We start from the raw sequence: 9516 nt of genomic DNA, 5'->3' as shown, positions 1-9516 counted from the left end.
AAACACATACTGTATATTAACACATATATAGGAAATCTAGGAAAATGGTGCTGATGAACCTGTTTGCAGGGCAGGAACAGAGAGGCAGATGTAGAGAGTGGACGTGTGGACACAGCGGGGAAGGAGAGGAGGGGACGAACTGCCAGAGCAGCATTGATACAGACACCACTGTGTGCTAAACAGAGGCCTATCGGGGAGCTGCCGCGCAGCACGGGCGCTCAGCTCGGCCCGTGATCACCCGGAGCCCAGGCGCTCAGCTCGCCCGTGATCACCCAGAAGGGTGGGGCGGGGTAGGGGGCTCAAGAGCGAGGGGCAGTGTACACACAGGGCTGACTCACTAACACCACGCGGTAAAGCCATTCTACTCCAATTAACAAAAGAAAAAAAAAAGGAGGGGACTTCTGCTCTTCGTGGCCAGCAGCAAGCCTTTGCCAAAGTGTGTGCTTGATGGCAATATCCCCTTCGCCAAAATCACGGAGATTACTGGCTTTCCCGCTGTGAGTTAAAAATATCAGGAAACAAAGGATGTGGCAGCCGTGAAACCATCATCAGAGCCACCTAACGGTGAGCCCTGAGGCGCTCAGGGTGGAAACGGCAGGCCTGCCTTTGCAAGCACTCCCCACACACCCCAACGGTGCACCCTGAGGAGGCTCAGGGGGAAAACGCAGGGCACTGGCCCCAGGTAGCCGGGGTGCGTGTCAAAGGAGTGATTTCTATGGGCCCAGGTTTTGCATCTTCCCAAACACAGAAAGGGCTTCCCTGGAGGCTCAGATGGTAAAGCGTCTGCCTACAACGCGGGAGACCTGGGTTCAGTCCCTGGGTTGGGAAGATCCCCTGGAGAAGGAAGTAGCAACCCAATCCTGTACTCTTGCCTAAGAAATCCCATGGATGGAGGAGCCTGGTGGACTACAGTCCATGGGGTCGCAAAGAGTCAGACACGACTGAGCGACTTCACTTTCACTTTCTTTCATACATAGAAAAGCACTAAATTAATTTGAGATATCTCGTTTTCTTTCATTAACAATAACCTTTTGATGTCCCAACTATCTGGTCTTTGTCACAAAAACTCCTGTATACCCTTCCTATCTCCCCCTTGCCTCTTTGAAGCAGTCCCTCAGAGTGATCTGAGAGTCTTGTCTCTGGGCTTGAAGTCCTCAGAATGTCTGCTGAATAAAATACAACTCTCAACTTTTAGGCTGTGGTTTTCTTTTTTTTTTTTTTTTCAGTCAACACCTACCTCTTCAGAGCAGTTTCTCTATGAAATTCCATCTTTCAGGCTACAGTCCTCATTTTTTCCAGAATAAAACTGAACTCTTGGGATTTCCCTGGTGGTCCCCCGTGACTTAAGAATTCTCCTTGAATTCTCCTTGCGATGCAGGGGACCCAGGTTCAATCCCTGGTTGGGGACTAAGACCCCACATGCCCTGGGGCAATTAAGCCATGACTAGAGCATCCCCATGCCATCTGATACAACCAAATAAATAAATAAATAAAAGCAAGTTAAAAAGCTTAACTCACAACTCTCACATTGTGCACTTTTTTTCCCATTGACCAGGGGATTCCATCTTTCTGATCCCTCCCCATCCTCATGTGAGTTGAAGGAAGACAACCACTCATAAACAGGAAGAGTGGGCGTTAAAGAAGCACGCCAGTGGCACACTGGTGCCAGCTGCTAACTTCTGTTGCGGCTGGGGGCTAATGGGGTACATTCTCACGGTTCAGAATCAGACCTCTCTCCCACCTTGGAGAAGCTCTGATTCCATTCCTGGTCCACGTGATTTCCTTTCACACGCTGGTACACAAAAGAAACTCACCAGATATTCCCTGAATGACTGGATGAGCAAGGTGGCTGGACACTGGCCACGATGGCGTCTAGCAGTTACTTCCTCCTGCTCACACCCCAGGAGGCATGGATGAGCAAGGTGGCTGGACACTGGCCATCAAGGACGAGAGGAAAGCGGCCCACGATGGCGTCTAGCGGTTACTTCCTCCTGCTCACACCCCAGGAGGCGCTTTTGGCAGCTGCTACTGGGAGGCTGGTGACACCCGCTGCCTCCTTGGAAGAACTGATACGGCTAAGAGAGGGGAGACGCAAAGACGGTACAGGGAGGTAGGGGTGGAGCGGGGAGAGCATGCCCTCCCCCAAATTCCAGAGAAACAGCTGCGCCAGGAGCTGTAACAATTCAAGGCCAAGGCGTAATCTCTATCCTACCCCAGCCTCGGTACTACACGCTGGAGAAGGAAATGGCAACCCGCTCCAGTATCCGTGCCTGGGAAACTCCATGGACAGAGGAGCCTGGCGGGCTACAAGTCCAGGGGGGTCGCAAAGACTCAGACACGACTGAGCACGCACGCACAGCCTCCATACACATCACTCCTGCTTTGCTTGTGGCCGCAAGCCCTGACTGACTCGCATTTTCCTCCCTTACCAAATACGTAGACATTTAAGCATTACCATGAATCGCATCCATTTACATGTGGGCTACAATAAAAAGACCTTTTGGTAAAAAAAGTATTTAATGTCACAGATGGGGCTAGATCGATGCTTCCTATCCAGCCCAAACGCATTCTGTCATCGCTTCACCTCATCCAGGTTTTACTTGTGTTTGTTGAGTATCCAAATCTGGCTGAGTTTTTTCATTCCATCAGAAGCTCCCCACGGCCTTTCCGGCCAGGCTTCAGACCACAGAGCAGCTCGGACTAGTGGCAAACACTCCCAGCTCAAAGGCCTCCGGTCCTGTCCGCATTTCAAAGATGACCGTTTCATCTCCCGCAGTCAGTTCTAATTGCCATCCAGAGAGCTGACCCAGAAAGCTGGCTCCAAGGCTGGGTTCTGCGTTTCCCGTTAGGTCTCTGGACTCTGCCCTGGCCTCTTCTCCTGTGGGCTGAAATGGAGAAAGAAGCGGGGACAAAACTCTGGGGGATGGGAGGGCCAGGGCCCTTCTTCCCAGCTGTGGAAGTGTCTCCGGATCAGGATGTGGTTCCCTGGGTGATGAGTCAGGTCTCAGGCCTTTGACACAGCCCGAGCCAGAACGCTAATTCACCCTTCTTCAAAGCTCCCTCATTGCTTTATTATTATTATTATTCTTAACAAGGGGCTGCCAGCTGGATTTCAAGAGGCTTTGTCTTTTGCTGGCCTTTCAGAATAGTTTTTAAAGCAGTGTTCTGATGGAAACAAAATCCATTTCAGACGTAATTTCCTTGTAGGGTCCTCTGCACAGCAGACTCCCCAGTCCCAAGGGCTTGGCCAGAACAGGCTGTGGGGTAAGCCCCCAACTCCTGTGCTGAATGTCCAAGGCTCAGGGATCATCCTATTCCAGGAAATCCCATGGACGGAGGAGCCTAGTAGGCTACAGTCCATGGAAGTCTGCAGGCCAGAATACTGGAGTGGGTAGCCTTTCCCTTCTCCAAGGGATCTTCCCAACCCAGGGATCGAACCCAGGTCTCCCTCGTTGCAGGCAGACTCTTGCCCAGCTGAGGCACAGAGTGCCTTGTCACAGACTGTCCTGAAGGATTGAGAAAGCTGAGGAACTCCAGTCCTGGCCCCACGCGGTTTTAATCCCCAGACCTCTCATCTGTAAAACAGTGGGCCTTTTTTTTTTTGCCATATTCTCTCACCGCTGTACTAGTATGTACTTCCATATTTGCTGTGGACCGAGTTGTTTCTCCCCCGTGTGCCCTCCAAATTCATATGTTGAAGCCCTAACCCCCAGAGTGACTGAATCTGGAGATAATCTTTAGGTGGTAAGTAAAGTTCCATGACCCACTCCAGCATTCTTGCCTGGAAAATCCCACGGACAGAGGAGCCTGGTGGGCTACAGTCAGTGGGCTTGCAAAAGAGCTGGACCCAGCTTAGTGACCAAACAGCAACAGTAAGTCCAGTGAGGGACTTCCCTGGCTCTCCAGTGGTTAAGACACTTTGCTTCTAATGCAGGGGGCTCGAGTTTGATTCCTGCTCAGGGAACTAAGATTCCACATGTCTTGAGGCCAAAAAAAGGTTCCGTGAGGCCCTAAGGGTGAGGTCTTAGTTCAATAGGACAAAGACCTTCTAAGAAGAGGCAGAGAGACACACACACACTTCCTCCCCCCGAGGACACAGAGGAGAGGGACCTCCCTGAGCATCTCCTATGCTGGCGTCCTGATCTCGAACTTCCAGCCTCCAGAACTGTGGGAAAATTAATTTATATTGTTTAAGCCACCTAGAAGAGGGAATTTTGTTAGGGCAGCCTGAGCTGACTGAGGGGCTCATTTTGCTCACTTGAATACACATATACAAAAAGGACATTTGACACTGCCTCTGTACCTGGAAACTCAGGAGCCCTCACCAAAGACAGAATGAATCAGGGCCAACCAGACACGGGGCCTTGAGCCCAGAACACTTGCAGGGGCCTGTGAAAAGGCTTTAATTTTAATTTCTTTTAAAATCAGAAGGAAAAAACAGAAGTAGAGTCACGGATGTAGGAAACAAAGTTATGGTTCCCGGGGTGGGGAGCTGGGTTGGGGGTGGATAAACTGGGAGCTCGAGATGGACCCACACACACTGCTGGACATAAAACATATAATTAGTAAGGGCCTGCTGAACAGCACGGGGTTCTTCTCAATATTCTGTAATAACCTATATTGGAACAGAATATAAAAAAGAGTGGATATATGTATATGGATGATTGGTACACTTTGCTGTACAGCCGAAACTAATGCAACTTTGTGAATCAGCTACACTCTGATAATTTTTTTTTAAATCAGAAGAAGAAATAAATACAATAACAAATCCAGTCTTGATTATACTCTTTTTTTTTTTTTAGCTTGCAGGATCTTCATTGCATCACGTGGGACGCTTTGTTGCCCAACACGGACTCTCTAGCTGTGGCAAACGGGCCCCGGAGCGCTCCAGCTCAGCAGCTGGGGTGTGTGCTCTGAGTTGGTGCAGCTTGTGGGATCTTAGTTCCCTGATCAGAGATCAAACCCAAGTCCCCAACATTGCAAGCGGGATTCTTAACCACTGGCCCACCGGGGAAGTCCCTTGAATATATTCTTATTTATATCAAAGAAGAACAAAAAAATAGAGGAAAACAATGCAATGGGAAATCCCTCTCTTTAAGAAAGGAAGAGATCTCTTCAAGAAAATTAGAGATACCAAGGGAGCATTTCATGCATAATAAAGGACAGAAACAGTAAGGACCTAACAGAAGCAGAAGAGATTAAGAAGAGGTGGCAAGAATACACAGAAGAACTGTACAAAAAAGGTCTTAAAAACCCAGATAACCATGATGGTGTGGTCACTCACCTAGAGTCAGACATCTGGACGTGTGAAGTCAAGCGGGCCTTAGAAAGCATGACTGTGAACAAAGCTAGTGGAGGTGATGGAGTTCCAGCTGAGCTATTTAAAATCCTAAAGGATGATGCTGTTAAAGTGCTGCAGTCAATATGCCAGCGAATTTGGAAAACTCAGCAGTGCTCACAGAACTGGAAAAGGTCAGTTTTCATTCTAATCCCAAAGAAGAGCAATGCCAAAGAATGTTCAGGCTACTGTATAATCGGGCTCATTCTGCATGCTAGCAAGGTAATGCTCAAAATCCTCCAAATTCAGCTTCAACAGTACATGAACTGAGAAATTCCAGATGTACAAGCTGGATTTGGAAAAGGCAGAAGAACCAGAGATCAAAATGCCACCATCTGTCGGATCATAGATGAAGCAAGGAAATTCCAGGAAAACATCTATTTCTGCTTCACTGACTACACTAAAGCCTTTGAGTGGATCACAACAAACCATGGAAAATTCTTAAATAGTGGGAATACAAGACCACCTTGCCCGTCTCCTGAGAAACCTCTGCAGGTTGAGAAGCAGCAGTTAGAACCAGACATGGAACAACTGACTGGTTCAAAATTGTAAAAGGAGTAGGTCAAGGCTGTATATTGTCACCCTGCTTATTTCAGTTACATGCAAAGTACATCGTGTGAAAAGCCAGGTTGCATGCATCACAAGCTGGAATTAAGATTGCCAGGAGAAATATCAGTAACCTCAGATACGTAGATGACAACATCCTAACGGCAGAAAGCAAAGAGGAACTAAAGAGCCACTTGACGAAGGGGAAAGAGGAGAGTGAAAAAGTTGGCTTAAAACTCAACATTCATGCCATCTGGTTCCATCTCTTCATGGTAAATAAATAGGGGAAACAGTGGAAACAGTGACAGACTTTATTTCTTGGGCTCCAAAATCACTGCAGATGGTGACTGCAGCCATGATATTAAAAAACGCTTGCTCCTTGGAAGAAAAGCTATGACCAACCTAGACAGCATATTAAAAAGCAGAGACATTACTTTGCCGACAAAAGTCTGTCTAGTCAAACCTGTGTTTTTTCCAGTAGTCATGTATGGATGTGAAAGTTGGACCACAAAGAAGGCTGAGCACCGAAGAAATGAACTGTGGTGCTGGAGAAGACTCTTGAGAGTCCCTTGGACTGCATGGAGATCAAACCAGACCACCCTGAAGGAAATCAACCCAAATATTCATAGGAAGGACTGATGCTGAAGCTGAAGCTGAAGCTCCAATACTTTGGCCATCTGATGCAAAGAGTTGACTCATTGCAAAAGACCCTGATGCTGGGAAAGATTGAAGGCAGGAGGAGAAGGGAGCAACAAAGGACCAGATGGTTGGATGGCACCACCGACTCAATGGACATGAGTTTGAGTAAACTCCAGGAGTTGGTGATGGTGTGCTGCAATCCATGGGGTTGCAAAGAGTCAGACACGATTGAGTGACTGAACAACAGCATCTACTCTCTAAGCAACTTTCAAATATAAAATATGGTATCATTAACTACTAGTCACTAGGCTGTACATTACTTCTCCAAGACTTACTTATAACTGGAAGTTGGAACCTACTTCCCCCACCTCCCACCCCTCACCTCTACCAACCTACCTGTTCCCTACATCTATGCGCTTGGTTTTCAGTTTGTTTAGATTCCACAGAGAGGTGACTTAGAGGCCTTTCTCCCGCAGCCTTTTGCTCTCTTTACAGACACACGTCTCTGATTCAATGGTAAAGACAAAGGTTGACCTCAGCCCTCTCCATGTCCTGCAGAGAGCTCAGCACAGGCCTCACAGAAGCAGGCACTGATTAAATTTTGTGGAAGAAATGAATACAAGCCAACTACATTAGAGAAAAGTAAAAACAGTTCTTCTGAAACCTTGTGACTCAGACTTGGACTTGAACCTGCCGTCTTTTAGCTGAGATCACACACTTTGATTTCAAGACTTAATGAGGCTCTTGATGTCCCATCGCAGAGAGAATTTTGTGAGACAAGGTGATAGGTAGGAAGTGGATTTATTTAGACGCAGCACACTCCACAGATAGAGTGAAAGCTGTCTCAGAAGAGAGTGGCCCTGAAACCTGGTGTGGTTAGTTTTTATGGGCTGAGTAATTTCATAGGCCAGTGTCTGCAATTCACTTGTAATTCACTTTGTCTCTTCCAGGACTGCCCTTCTCTGAGGCTGGATCCAGTAACCCTCCTGCAGGCTTCCACAGCATCAGATGATTGTCTGTAGCCTAACGCTTATCACTTTGCATTAAAAATGCAGGGACTGTATTCTTTCTCCATCTCAGTAGCCAAGAACTTCTCAAGTACAAGGAACCCACGTTCTCACTGTGGTCACTGCCTGGTGCTCCCTAGTAAATGCTGATTAACTGAGATGAACAACCAGAGACGGGCTCAAAGGCCTCAGTTCCTTCATTTCTACCTATGCTAAGAGCTTGTGGACAGTGTCCCATTCATTTCTGGCAGAGAGAAGACGCCCTGTTTGGGAATTCCCTGGCAGTCCAGAGGGTAAGACTGTGCTTTCACTGTTGTGGGCTCAAGTTTGATCCCTGCTCAGGGAACTACATTTAAAAAAAAAAAAGAGAGAGAGAGAGAAAGAAAGAAAACAAGAAGATTCCCAGTTAAAACTCATTGAATTCAATGAAACAGAGAATAAATCATTCTGCAAACACATCCTGCACACCAGCAGAGAAGTTGTTTGGTATCAAGACACCTAGATAAACAGGAAGTGAGGCCGTGAATTCAGAACTCAAAGTATGTGCCCAAAATGTTTTCCACCTCCTCGGAGCTGAAAGAGATGAGGGTAAGGGAGACGGGTTCACCCAGTCTCACCGTTACTGGGAGATTACTCCCCAGATGCTGCCCTGTGCTCTGGGGCTCCAAGCCCATGAGAGCCTTACCTTCATGCTGGGGAAAGAGCCCCTGCCCTCGCACAAGGGCGGAGAGCCCTGCCTGCGTTCTGGGGCACACAGTAGGCCTGCGGTGTGTACTGGACCCATGCTAAGATCAGGGAGGGCCCTGAAGTCTGTGCTGGGGTGCCACCACCCAACTGTCTCCCAGATCTGCGTGTAATAGGTGCTTGTGAGCGTCCTTAGTCGCTCAGTCGTGTCCGGCTCTGTGTGACCCCATGGACTGTAGCCCACCAGGCTCCTCTGTCCGTGGGATTCTCCAGGCAAGAGTACTGGAGTGGTTTGCCTGTGCCCTCCTGCAGGGTAGTAGGTACTTCAGTCAGTCAGTTCAGTCGCTCAGTCGTGTCCCACTCTTTGTGGCCCCATGGACTGCAGCACGCCAGGCCTCCCTGTCCACCACCAACTCCCGGAGTTTGCTCAAACTCATGTCCATTGAGCTGGTGATGCCATCCAACCATTTCATCCTCTGTCATCCCCTTCTCCTCCTGCCCTCAATCTTTCTCAGCATCAGGGTCTTTTCAAATAAGTCAGCTCTTCCCATCAGGTGGCCAAAGTATTGGAGTTTCAGCTTCAGCATCAGTCCTTCCAGTGAACACCCAGGACTGATCTCCTTTAGGGTGGACTGACTGGATCCTTGCAGTCCAAGGGACTCTCAAGAGTCTCCTCCAACACCACAGTTCAAAAGCATCAATTCTTCGGCGCTCAGCTTGCTTTATGGTCCAGCTCTCACACCCATACATGACCACCAAATACGAAACCTAGAAAAGGACTGAAAGGCCCACCAGACCCCCGAAGCTAGAGGATGGGTCTGAGGGCGCCCCTCGGGGTGCTCTGCACCCAGCGGTCACGTGGGGGAGGCTGCCTCCCTTACCCAGTGCCGGACAGCACAAAGGACCCCAAGCTCCCAGGGGAGGGCCCTGGGGGCGGACATCGTCTCCGGTGTCTCGTAGCCATTTGTAGAGTTGGGACACGGGGCCAGAGAGGGTTAATGGTTTGCCCAGGGGGGGCTCCGGGAATCCGCTGGAGGGGCTCAGGGCGCGGGTCTGACGGTGGGGACCCCAGGCGGCCGGTCGGGAAGCTGCGCGTGCACGGCGAGGATCTCGTGTTTTACTCGGGGGCGCGCGCGCGTCTGGAGCAGAGCCGGCTGAAGACGGGGGGTGAGCCCGGCGCGGCCTCGGGCGGAGGCCGAGGCCCCGCGCCCCGCGAGTGCTCGCTGCCCGGTGCCCGGCGCCCCGCGATGCCGCGCGCTCCCGGCCCGCCGGGCTTTAGACAAGAAGCGCTCGAGCTCCCGG

The sequence above is a fragment of the Bison bison genome, unplaced genomic scaffold (assembly GCF_000754665.1).
Source record: "Bison bison bison isolate TAMUID 2011002044 unplaced genomic scaffold, Bison_UMD1.0 scf7180017863815, whole genome shotgun sequence".
Classification (NCBI taxonomy): domain Eukaryota; kingdom Metazoa; phylum Chordata; class Mammalia; order Artiodactyla; family Bovidae; genus Bison; species Bison bison.
The sequence above is the reverse complement of the archived record's forward strand: the minus strand, read 5'-3'. Positions refer to the sequence as shown.